The sequence below is a fragment of the Odocoileus virginianus genome, chromosome 19 (genome assembly GCF_023699985.2).
Source record: "Odocoileus virginianus isolate 20LAN1187 ecotype Illinois chromosome 19, Ovbor_1.2, whole genome shotgun sequence".
Classification (NCBI taxonomy): Eukaryota; Metazoa; Chordata; class Mammalia; order Artiodactyla; family Cervidae; genus Odocoileus; species Odocoileus virginianus.
In genome coordinates this window covers 8,757,488-8,769,583 of record NC_069692.1, presented here as the reverse complement: position 1 = coordinate 8,769,583, position 12,096 = coordinate 8,757,488, and the positions used below count along the sequence as shown (strand labels likewise).

The following is a 12,096-nucleotide window of genomic DNA, read 5'->3' as shown; positions in this document are numbered from 1 at the left end:
CGCTGCGCGACCTGGGACAAGCGGGAGACAAGCGTGAGGCGTGGTGACGCCCGCGGCTCCACGAGGGCAGGAATCGGCCTCCGCGAGACAAGCCGACCCCACCGGGTACCCGAGACCTCCCTCCGAAAGCTCGTCCGGGCCTCGCCTCCTCTAGCAGCACGCACATCCTTACCCAAGCAGAGGGGCAGGCGACGCGAGGGGCGAAGCACAGTCTTGCTGCGTCCCGAGCCCTCACTATATATACCCTTCCCAGCTCCCGCCCTCCTCCTTTCCCCGATCAGACTCGTCCCCCGCGTCTAAACTTCTTGCTTAATCCCCAGCGCCTCCCGACTAAAACTTCTCCTTCCCAGCTCCTTCCCCCCAACTCCTCCGCGGACGACCTGCCTTCCGGGGTCTCCGCCCCCACCCGGACCTTCTCCTCCGGGTCCAGGTTAGGACGCGAGGGAAGTTTCAGGTTACAGGAGTCTTTTGATGTCTTTCAGGACCCTGACGGATTAAGTGGAAAGTACTCGGCTGGCGCTCCCAGCCCGCGCCCCCGCCAGCCGCATCAGACCGGAGGGCGTTCGAGTCATCTCCAAAAGGGAGGCGGGGGGGAGGCCGCAAACAAAGCGGCGGTGGGACCCCCGGACCGGCGCTAGTTTCCAGCGTGAGGATGGGGAGGGGCCCCGGAGCCGCCCCCCGCCCCCCATCCGCTTGCTCTCGCCTTCTCCGCTTGCTCCCCGGCGCTCACCTCCGCACCCGAGATAACTCCCAATCTCACCAGAGTCGCAGCGACTTGCCCGTTCCGCGCTGCGGGCGCCGACTCTCCTCGCACCCCAGCCCCTGGCCCAACCTCCGCAGCTGGGAAAAACCAACCCGGGGGGCGGGGAGGGGGGGTGCGGCGGGCCAGGGCTGCCGGAGGAGCTGCTCCGGCTGCGCGGCGAGCCTGGGCTGCGCTCGGTAGGGGGATGTAAGAAAGGAGACGAGGGGGGGACCTAGACCGCGCGCCTCCTCCTGGTGGAAATTGACAAGGAATGTGCCGGAAAAGGTGAGGGAATCCCTTTTTCTCCCCCCTTCCCTGGCATCCTTTGGTGGTTCCTCACTTTGCATACTGGGTTTTACCTTGGTCTGGAGCAAAACCGCTCGTACTTCTCGTGAAATTCGCCCTAATCTGGGCACTTAAAGCGGTAACCAGGTAGATTGAGGCATAACAGAGCAGGAGCGTAAAGAAATGAGCTGCGAATGTACAGCGGCAGCAGGAAAACGCCCAGCTGCCAGCAAGGGAGTTTCGGAAAGGCTCCCCAGCCAAGTGATGCTTTAGACTGCCAACTTCGGGTTTAGGTGTAAATCCGTCCCCACCTGTCCCGCCCCCCTCCCCCCGCACTTCTCGGAGAGTTACGGAACTTGTGACGGGAGAGAGCCAACTTGAAGAAGAAGGGAGGGGGGAAAGATGGGTGGAGAAGAGATTCACTCTTGATTCGTTAGTTTTCCTGCTCCCCAAATTAAAAGCAGAGGGAAGAAAACGGCCGCCAAAGCGTCCTAGAAACAAAAGGCAAATAGTGAGGACGTGAGTCACCCGGAAAGCGGACCCGCCCCCCTCCCCAGACGTGGCAGCCGAGTGTCGGTGCAAGTCTGAGCTGGGAGAGCTCGCAGGCTGGGGGTGGGAGGCCGCCCGGGAGAACCGAAGTTTGCTAACCCAAGTCTGACGCTGCAGGATGCGCCCGGTAGGCAAGGAGCAGAGAGGCTGGGGTTGGGGTAGGAGACAGGGAATGCTTGATTACAGAGAGGATTTGTTACCCCGGAGAGGTTTGGGGGTCCTGAAAGCTCTATTCTTGTTTTCTCAATGAGTGTCTGTCTCCTTTGTCCCGAAAAAATAATTTCCCTAAACGAGTGAGAAAGTGCTGGTTATTCAAGGCTCTTCATTTTAGAGAGAAAATGACAATTTGAGAAAACAGTTGCAAAAAAGTAAGATCTGGTAATATAAAAAGGATCCAATAAAGAATGCCGAAGCTTGTGCCTATGACATGGGCCTGCCTTTAGTGTGAAGGAAAGATCCCAACTCTCAAGTCGCTTCTTGATTACTTTTGTAGGAAAAAATAGACTGCACCGCCCACAGCAAGAAGGGCCCAGGTGAGACCTAGAGGGCGTGAAGACTGCAAAAGCTTTGTGCAAAAAGCCAATTTTGTTCATTTGCATCCTCAGCACTTTTATCTAAATCTTTTTCCTGTTTTTAAAAGTGCTTTGTAATACGAATGTGAAACATTTTAAAAAAAGAATCTCAAAAGCTGGAGTCATGTTCTGTATCCTGATGGTGGTGGTGGTTACATAAGTCTAGACATGTGTTAAAATTTACAGAACCTTGTACACTGAATAAGTTTTACTGTATGATAATTGTTAAACAAAATTAGTTACTCATGGGAAAAAAAAATACTAATGCTCTGCCTTGGTGTTCTGGTTCTGCTCCTAGGAGAGTAAGAAGATTCTAAATATCTTTAGAATTTAGAAAGATACAATCTCATCTGACCTCACATCAGCTCGGCAATATAGATACCAGTAGTTATTCCTATAATTATTCTGTTTTACAAATGAAAAAACTGGGACTCTGAGCTGAGACTAATTCCCACTGACAGTATCTTTTACTTGCCAAACCTCCTGCTGATCACTTTACAGAAATCATCTCATTTGTTCTTTCCATCAGTACTCAGGTAGATTCTCTCAATCCAGTTTTAAAGAGGAGAAAACTGAAGCCGAAATAAATTATATAACTTGTTCTAATGTGTGGTGGAGGTAGGGACTGGGCCCAGATTTGTCTGCTTTTCATGTGTATCTCACATTCCACCTCTAGGCAAAATTGAGGCGTTTGTGCAAAGTCCTGCATTGCATCCTTTAGGCAGAACCAAAGCCTCTCCCCTGGTTCGCTTTCTCCTTATTTTCTTCTACCTGCCTGCAGTGGGCAGTTAGTTTGTTATGGCTACTAAATCAGGACTCAGAAATTTGGGGTCATTTTTAGCTCCACCACTTACTGTGTGGCTTCAGTATACTTCTGTTTCTCAATCTGTAAAATAGGACCAGTAATAAAACATTATGACATTTCCATGAGAATTGAGATAAGATATCTAACATGCTTGGCAAAATTGCCTGTTATTATTGTGTTCTTAATCTTAATTACTTTCCCACTCGCCATTTGTTCTGTACCCACCAAATCACTAACTATGTTAGTTATAGGAGTCCAAGGATGGATAGTCTAAGGTCTCCTTCAAGTAGAATTGCCAGATTTAGCAAATAAAAATACAGGACACTCAGTTAAATTTGAATTTCAGGTATAAACAGTGAATGATTTTTTAGTATGAATATGCTCCATGCAATATTTGGGATGTACTTATGCTTAAAAAAAATGCCTTTTTACCTGAAATTCTAATTTAACTGGGCATCCTATATTTGGTCTGGTAGCAAAAGAGTTGATAAGTTGGTGGAAGAAACAAAAATAAAAGCTTTCATTGCAGAACACTGAGTGCAGTTTACTGTGTGTATCTTTCCAGTCTCTGTTTGTATATATTTTACTTTTGCTTCTAATATTTTTTATATGAATGGGATCATAGTTTGTGTATTACATTACTCATGATATTTAAAATTTTAAAACAATTATGTATCATTCTGTGTCCATACATATAGGTATACTTTATTTGTTTTAAAGATTGCAAAATATAGTGTGGACTGTTTTACCACATTTTTAAACTGCCCTATTGAAAGACAGTAAGATCAGTAATTACTTTCTGAAGAACTCTCCTTCAAGTGAGAAAAGCTTACTAGGATGAGTTCTATTTTGATTGTCTTAAGCATTTAATTATCCGAAATTATCATACTTGCTTAACTCCTGACAGCTTGAAAATTTTTTGTGCGTGATGCTATTTACATGCTCTAAAGCAGGACAGAGAATTTCAAAGCACATTTTCCTCCATTTATTCTTCCCCTCCAAAATAAAAGAAGGATCTGAATGTCCTAATGGAGAGGAACCAATCTAGTGTATTTCATAGGTCACATTGTAGCCTCCAGGAAAATGTCTCTGCACTATTATTTATGCAGCACATTGTTTCTACAGGAACCATTTTTCTTCTAATGACCCAAAGGAAAGTCATTAGTAAATTTTTGAAATATTGCTGCTAAATTCTGGGAAGGCAAAGAACAATGTAGTATTAAAAAAAAAAAAAAAAAAAAGACGGATGATTATGGTTACCCCAGTGGTAACCAGAAGAGGGAAGCCATGTGGTCCAGAACAGACAAACATCAAGATTATTTGAGACTAGTTAATTTTGCAAATTAGCAAAGGAACTGAAAAAGGTGTTGAACACTCTCAAATCTAAAAAATTTCTAAAACAAAATTAAACATTGGTGAACATCAACCACACATGTTGTAAAACCATGAATCAACTCTTAAAACCAGAACTATCAACTTGAGAGTCAGTCAGTTTGGGGGAAAAAAGTTATACGTTTGTGAAAAATATTTTTTAATTATTAATGACTAAAAAGAATTCTAACTCTTCTCATATGCTGATTTCAAATCATTTGAGAAAGAAATAAACTTCTTATCTGAGATATATACACTAAATTAAGTAAAAATATCAACTTGGGAGTGAGTTGAAAGGACATATTTGTTTCATGAGTCAATACAATGGGAGTTGAAGCTGGTGAAAGGAAAATAAAGCAAAGACATCTCAGGATTTATCAGAAATTAATTACTAAAAAAAGAACAAGCTAAAAGGCTGTAATATTAGAAAGATTAAGCTGGATGGACATATATGATTCTTTAAGAATGGGAAAACATTGAAAGGTAAATACAAATAATTATATAGCATTCTGCAGAACTTTCCAAATAACATTATAGGATTATTCAACTTTAAATGTGTTTAACTTTTTAAGACCTTACTGTATACCTCTACGTATTTTATGTTCTTAGAATATAAAGGTAGGTAGGATAAAAATCTCTGCCTTCAGACATCTCACAGTCTAGTGGTGAACACGGCTACCTACCAGTTACAAAACAGGGTGAGTGAAAAGGTCGGGGTGGACTAGGGAGATTGAAGAAGATTTCTTTGGGGACGTAATACCTGAATTGCATTTTGAATTATTAGTAGGAACTTGCCAGACAGAAGATCACCAAGTTGGTGGAAAGACTCAGAAAACTTGTTCAGTGCTAGAGACCACATGGGGAAGAGGACAGCACAGTACGCATTAGAGAGAGTGGTAGCAGGTTGGGTTTGATATATGTTGGGATAGGATTACTGCCCTCTATTCTAAAAAGTTTGATTTCATTCTGTAGAGCTGGGAAGCCTCCAAAGATACTTGGCAGGACAATGACATGATTAGGTGTGCACTTTACAAAGATCACCTTCGCGATCTGTTTGAAGGATAAATTCACAGGCAGAGAGACGAGGGAGAGAAATTGGGAGAGCCAAGTGATAGATGTTTAAGAACTAAACCAAAGCAGTGTTAAAAGATTAAGGCAGGAACGGTTAGGTAGGCCTGTGGTTCTCCAGGGTGACACTGCCCCTAGTGGGCATTTTGGATATTGGCAGCATTTTCTGGTGGTTATAGTCAAAGGGGAGAACTACTGGCCTTTAGCCTGCAGAGGCCTGGGATGTTAGACATCCTGCAATTAAAGGGACAGTATCATACAATGAAAAATTATCCTGCTTCCCACATGACTTTCAAGTATCCATCTAGGCATTCTTGTAGATGAAAAACCTAAACAACCATCTTACATTTAAATTGCAATACTTATAGAATGGTTTTAATATATGCTGAATTTTCCAGGAAGGCAGCTACTGTGTTCATCAAAAGAAAAATGTATATTGTTTTGTTTGGGATACAACCAAAATTGTATCTCTGACAGCTGTGTTGCTCATGGTATTTGAATCACTAATACAAATTAACTATATCAGTGTGCATTTGTATTTATTGCATTTACAGTAATTCTTATTTCAAAGTGTCTAAAGACAAACTGTTTTCACTATTAATTTGAACCTTAGTCTAATTGCTCAAGTCCTAGCCTGGTTATAAGTGTGTGTGTAAGTCACTCAGTTATGTCTGACTCTTTGTGACCCCATGGACCGAAGCCCACCAGGCTCCTCTGTCCCTGGGATTCTCCAGGCAAGGATACTGGAGTGGGTTGCCATTCCCTTCTCCAGGGGATCTTCCTGACCCAGGGATCAAACGCGGTCTCCTACATTGCAGGCAGATTCTTTACCACTATGCCACCTGGGGTGCATATTAACTCTTCATTAGGTCTTCTAGTATAGTCATTTATATATTATACTACCTGTTATTTATTATTTAATTATGCTCTTATTTCTCTTTTATATTTTAATTAGTATAATATGTATTTTTTAAATTTACAAAAAAATAAAATTTACGTGAAGGGATGCTTTATATAAAGACTTCATAAAATGCTTGTTTTTAAAAAGGTTGAAAATAGCCCATATAAATACTTGAGGTAGAATCTATAAATCTTGTTGATTTATTCAGCGTGGAGGAAAGAATGGAGGTATTTATAATTCTAAAACATGTGACATGATAGATAGCTTTTATATTTTAAATGATGTCCAAGAGAAATCCTAATAATTCTAGATGGAAGAGTCAAATTTACTGTAAGGAAGCTGAAAAATACCTAGAGTAAAGAATAGAACAGTGAACTTATTCACTTAAAGAAGACCTAGCTTATTTGTTTGTAATTATTGTCTTTTCAAAAGAAATTGTAATAAATATTTAATTCAGTAGTGTTACCTAATGCTCTTTTTCTAATGGAAATTAATTCAACTTTGAAGTTGACATTGAAGATTTTCCATTTCTCTAGTCCTTGCCCAAACTGGGTTCTAAACCAAAACTGGAATTCAGCCCAGCAATGGGAGCAGTTGCAATTGTAGCTACCATCCAAATTTAATTAATTTCAATTAAATTTAATACAGTTCAATAAATGTTTACTAATGTGCCTTTTTGTATGGAATTCACTTTGTCTTCCAAATAGAGTCATCTCCAAAGCCAGAAATTTTTCTTAAAAATTTTCTAATTCTGGCACATTGATAGGCAGTCTAGTGCATGTCCATGGCAGAGGTTCAGCAGATAGACTTGGGCCAAAGCTTAGATATATGACCCAGGTGTCTTTAATCTATTTTCCAAGTCATATTCAGTGAGCTAAAGGACATAGGTCAATAAGTTGCCTGTAGCACTGCTTGAGATATTCAAAGCCAAAAATAGAATATTTATCAGATTTGGTTTTGCTCCCCTATACAAAAATCCAGAAGAGAAAACTGAAAATATTGTGTATTTTGGAATAGAAATTTATCACATTAGCTTGGCAGTGAAAAAAATGTTTAACTAGGGAAACAAAATCAAGCCAGCATCAAATCTTATGACCTGAACAATGAGTGGGTGTTATGTTTTCTGTAGTTAATAACAAATATTTTAATTCACTTAAAATGTTAGAATAAAGGAGTTGGGTGAAAAGTGCATGTCAAAGGATACCTATTTTGAACTTGAACGAAGGCCTGCAGGAGAAATGTGTGACATAAAAAGATACTTGAACCCCCTAAGTACTAGTGCGATGACATTTGAAAAGGGGTAATATTCAAAATAGTTTACAACTAGTATGGTACAGTCACTGACCACTAAGTGTTCAGTAATCAGACTGGATGCCACCTATCAACAAACAATAGGGCTTTGGTGGTGCAAGTTGCCTGAATACAAGCAATTACATATAAAAGTTTCTGATTCTCTTGGCATCCTCCACAGTACAGGTAATCACTAAAATTGTTCTGTAACTTCTAGGCTTTACCATAAGGAATTGGAAATCTTCTTTAAGAAAATAACCAGTAGTTATGAATAAATTGAGTTTATTCATTATATGTTAGATAAGTAATTTTGAAGGGTATAAGTGCTTCTAGGCCCTGTCCTGAGAACTGGGGATGAAATGGTGAATTAAACAGACAAAAGTCCTGTTTTCATGGAAATTATTGTTTCCATCAGTTTACTAAATCAGCTCAAGTGAGAGAAATCTAGTTTCCTTTTTTAATTGAATTAAAATATTTTGTTATTAAATAGAGAAAACACATAAAAACAGAGAATTGTATAACAAAAGTTTGTGTGTCAACTACTCAGCTTGACAAATCCTAACATTTGGTTTCTTCTTCAGTTTTCTTTTGTAGATAATTAAAGTGACAAATTGGTAAGTTTTGGTATATGCATACATTCTTGAAACCACCATTCAAGAAAATTAATGAATTTATCACCCTCGAAAGTTTTCTCATGACCTTTTGTAATCTATCTACATGTCGCCCCCACCCCAAGCCATGCCCAGGCAACCACTGATTTGATTTCTGTCACTATAGATTAGTTTGAATTTTCTAGGATTTTATATAAATGGAATCATACAGTATGTGCTCTATTTTCATCTGGCTTCTTTTCACTCAGCATAATTAATTTATGATTTATACATGTTATGAGTATCAGTAATTCATTTTCACTTCTTTACTAAGTAGCAATCTGTGATATGGATATAGGAAAATTTATTTATCCCTTTACCTATCGATGGACATTTGGACTTTTTCCAGTTTGGGGCTATCACACATGAAGCTGTGATAAACATTCACATTTGAGTCTGTGGGCATATACTTTCATTTCTCTTGGGCAAAAAGCAAGAGGTGGAATGATTAGGTCATATGGTAGATTCATTTTTAACTTTATCAGGAATGCCAAACTGAGTTTCTAAAGTGATTATACCATTTTACATTACCTCCCATTAGTGAAGAAGTGTTCACTCTACATTACTGAAGAAGAGTTCCAGTTGCTCCACATCGTTCCAACATTTGATATCATTAAATTTTTAAATCTTAGATATATTAAATTGTGTGTAGTGGTATCTAATTTTGCTTTTAATTTTTCAGTGATGTTGAGCACTTTTTAATGTGTGTATTTGTTACCTGTGTTTTTTTCTTTCATGAAGTGTCTGATCAATTCATTTGTCCATTTTTTTATTGAGTCATTTGTCTTCTTACAATTGAGTTTTAAGAGTCCTTTACATATATATTCTAGATACAAGGAAATAATAATAGAGTTCTACTCCTAGATAAACACTGTTGAAACTCCTAATTTAATGGAAATAATAAAGATTCTGCAGTTATCGAAGCAAAATTGGCCCTTGTCAAGAGAATAGAAAGTTAACTGATTTCAGATTTTTTTCTGCTGTATTAGATGCTAGAAGAATTTGGAGCTCTATGAATAGACTGAGTTTTAAAAAATTACTTCTTTTTTTGAATATGTAATGCATTTAAGTTGTTGAAAATTCAAAAGTGGAAGAAAGGTTATAAAAGGAAAACCTTTCACTCCTGTTCCTTGACTTTCCATTTAACTTCTCCACAGACAACCAGCTTTTATCAGGTTTCTGTATGTATCTTTCCAGGTAGATCTTATGCAAGTTTATGCAAATTCCATTTCACAAATTTCCATTCACAAAGTGAGCACTGCACATTGTTCTGAACCACATTTAACTGAACCATGAGACTCAGAGATTTCTACATTATTTGGGTATTAAAGAATTCTTTTATGGGCAGACAATATTCACCGGACAGTGTAATTAACTGCCTCACTTGCTGTGTAATAAACCACTAAAACTCATTGAGTAAAAAAAAATTGAATAAATCACTGAAAACTCAGTGGCTTAAAACAATTCTTTATAAGCATAGCTTATGCATCTGTATGTTGGCTGAGGCTTAGGTGGTTTGGCTTGGACTTGGTTGGCAAACTTGGCTAAGCTGTGCTGGCTCACTCTTCTGCAAATTGATTGGTGGGCTCTATTTTAGGTTGGGCTTGACTGAAACACCTTATTTGAAGACAGTTCTGCTCCAAATGGCTGTTACGTTCTTCCTAAGACCAGTGGAATAGCAGCCGAAGCAGTAGAAGCACAAGAGCGGGCAGGCCTGATCCATGCCTTTTAAGATACTGCGTCCATCACATCTGTCACTATGCTGTCAGCCAAGGCACAGCACATGCTAAAGCTGAGGTACCGCAATTTTATTTCAACAACCTCCTATTAAGAGATTATTAGCTTTTTGCTATTATAAGCAATGCAGCAGTGACTAAGTACACATGTCATCTTTTGTATATACTAATATCTCTTTGAATAAATGCTGAGAAGTGAACTTCGAAATTAAAAGATGGGCTTTTGCAATTTTGATAGGTATTGGGAAGCACTGTTTAGAGATTATTGTAACTGTATATTCCCATCAACAATATTGGGGCTATATTATCATTTTTTATTTTTACCAATCTTGCACATGAAAATGTTATTTTTGCATAGCTCTAACTTGTATTCTTTAATTGTAAGTGAGGTTGACAATCTTCATATGTTTAAAAACAATTTATACTTCCTCCTGTTCATATCTTATGCCCATTTAGTTCCAATGGGTTTTTAAATTTTTCTCAATTGATTAATATATCTTAAAGAAACTAATACTTATTAAATTAGGGCACTCACACCCCCCCCCCAAAAAAGCTCCTATAATTAAAAACAACAAGCAGAACCACAGTCTAACCAGTTCACCAGGGAGTCAGTGAGAGAGCTAAGCAAAGCCCTCTTGAAGTCAAAACAAATCTTAGAGATGGCTTAAAAAACTACTCTTCCTTGCATTTAATTATTAATTTAATGTCTTACCTCAGGCTGCCAATGCCATAAAGTCATAGTGAAATGCCATAAACTAGGTTAAATATTTTTTTCTCACAGTTCTAGAGCCTGGAAAGTCCCAAGTCTCGGTATTGGCAGGGCGGGTTACAGTCTGGGGCCTCTTGGCTTGGCTTGTAGGCAGCCACCACCTTGCCTGGTGCTCATACAGCCTCTGTGCGCACGGCCAAGAGAGGGCGCTCTGGCGTTTCCGCTTCCCCTGGTAAGAACTCTAACCCCTTGGGAGGCTCCCCTTAATCTCAACCCGATTACCTCCCGCAGCCTCGCCTTCTAACACAAGCACATTCGCTTCAACATACGAGTCAGGGGGTGGGTGGATGGAGCCACACAATATTCAATCTTTTATTTTAAACTTAACTTTTTCAATAAACAAAATAATTCATTCTAGTTATAAGATGGTATAAATGAATATGTCTTCTTATTCCTTAACTAATTTAAAACACAATTGTATATTTTGCTTGTAATTGTACTGTTGGACCAGAACATATAGAAATGTAATATATTTAGCAATAACAACACCAAGAAGGTAGATGAGGCCAAAGCTGTGTTGCGCTAAGGAAATGACCCCTGATGGTAACTTGAATCCTTAGAACATACATGCTGCTGCTGCTAAGTCGCATCAGTCGTGTCCGACTCTGTGCGACCCTATAGACGGCAGCCCATCAGGCTTTCCCGTCCCTGGGATTCTCCAGGCAAGAACACACATAGGGAACCAAAATCAGTAAACAGAAAGGTTACTCTAACAAACTCTCTATATAAACTTGTTCCCATCTTTTCTCAGCCTGTTTAGTACATATAAAATTATATAAGATAGTACTATTGGTAGATTAATAGCATATACACATGTGACATGTATAACAATGATAGTGGGAAAGGGGAAAGAGAGAATGACACTGCGTGGAAGTAATGTTTCTATATCACATTATAGTTAAGTTCGTTTAAATCTGAAATAGATTCTGATAATACGTACATAGTAACTCCTAGAGCAATCACTAACAAAATAAGTTTTAAAATAGTGAAAAAGTAATCACAGTAATTAAAGTACTACTCTAGAAAATATTCACTTAATTCAAAATAGAGCAGTAGGGGGAACAGAAGCAAAAAGACATTAGTTCAGTTCAGTTCAGTTCACTTGCTCAGTCTGTCCAACTCTTAGCAACCCCATGGACTATAGCACGCCAGGCCTCCCTGTCCATCACCAACTCCCGGACTCCACCCAAACCCATGTCCATTGAGTCGGTGATGCCATCCAACCATCTCATCCTCTGTTGTCCCTTTCTCCTCCCGCCTTCAGTCTTTCCCAGCATCAGGGTCTTTTCCAACGAGTTAGTTCTTCGCATCAGGTGGCCAAAGTATTGGAATTTCAGCTTCAACATCAGTCCTTCCAA

At 39.5% G+C, this 12,096-nt stretch overlaps 1 long non-coding RNA gene across 1 annotated transcript in view; it reads left to right on the top strand.

Moving 5' to 3' along the window:
- LOC110128238 (uncharacterized) overlaps positions 1 to 11,089 on the top strand; it is a 54,762-nt gene extending 43,673 nt beyond the window's left edge. The window contains exon 3 of the long non-coding RNA XR_002311091.2: positions 9,831 to 11,089. This is a non-coding gene — a long non-coding RNA (uncharacterized lncRNA). The remainder of the gene's footprint in view (positions 1 to 9,830) is intronic.
- Positions 11,090 to 12,096: the final 1,007 nt, after the last annotated feature.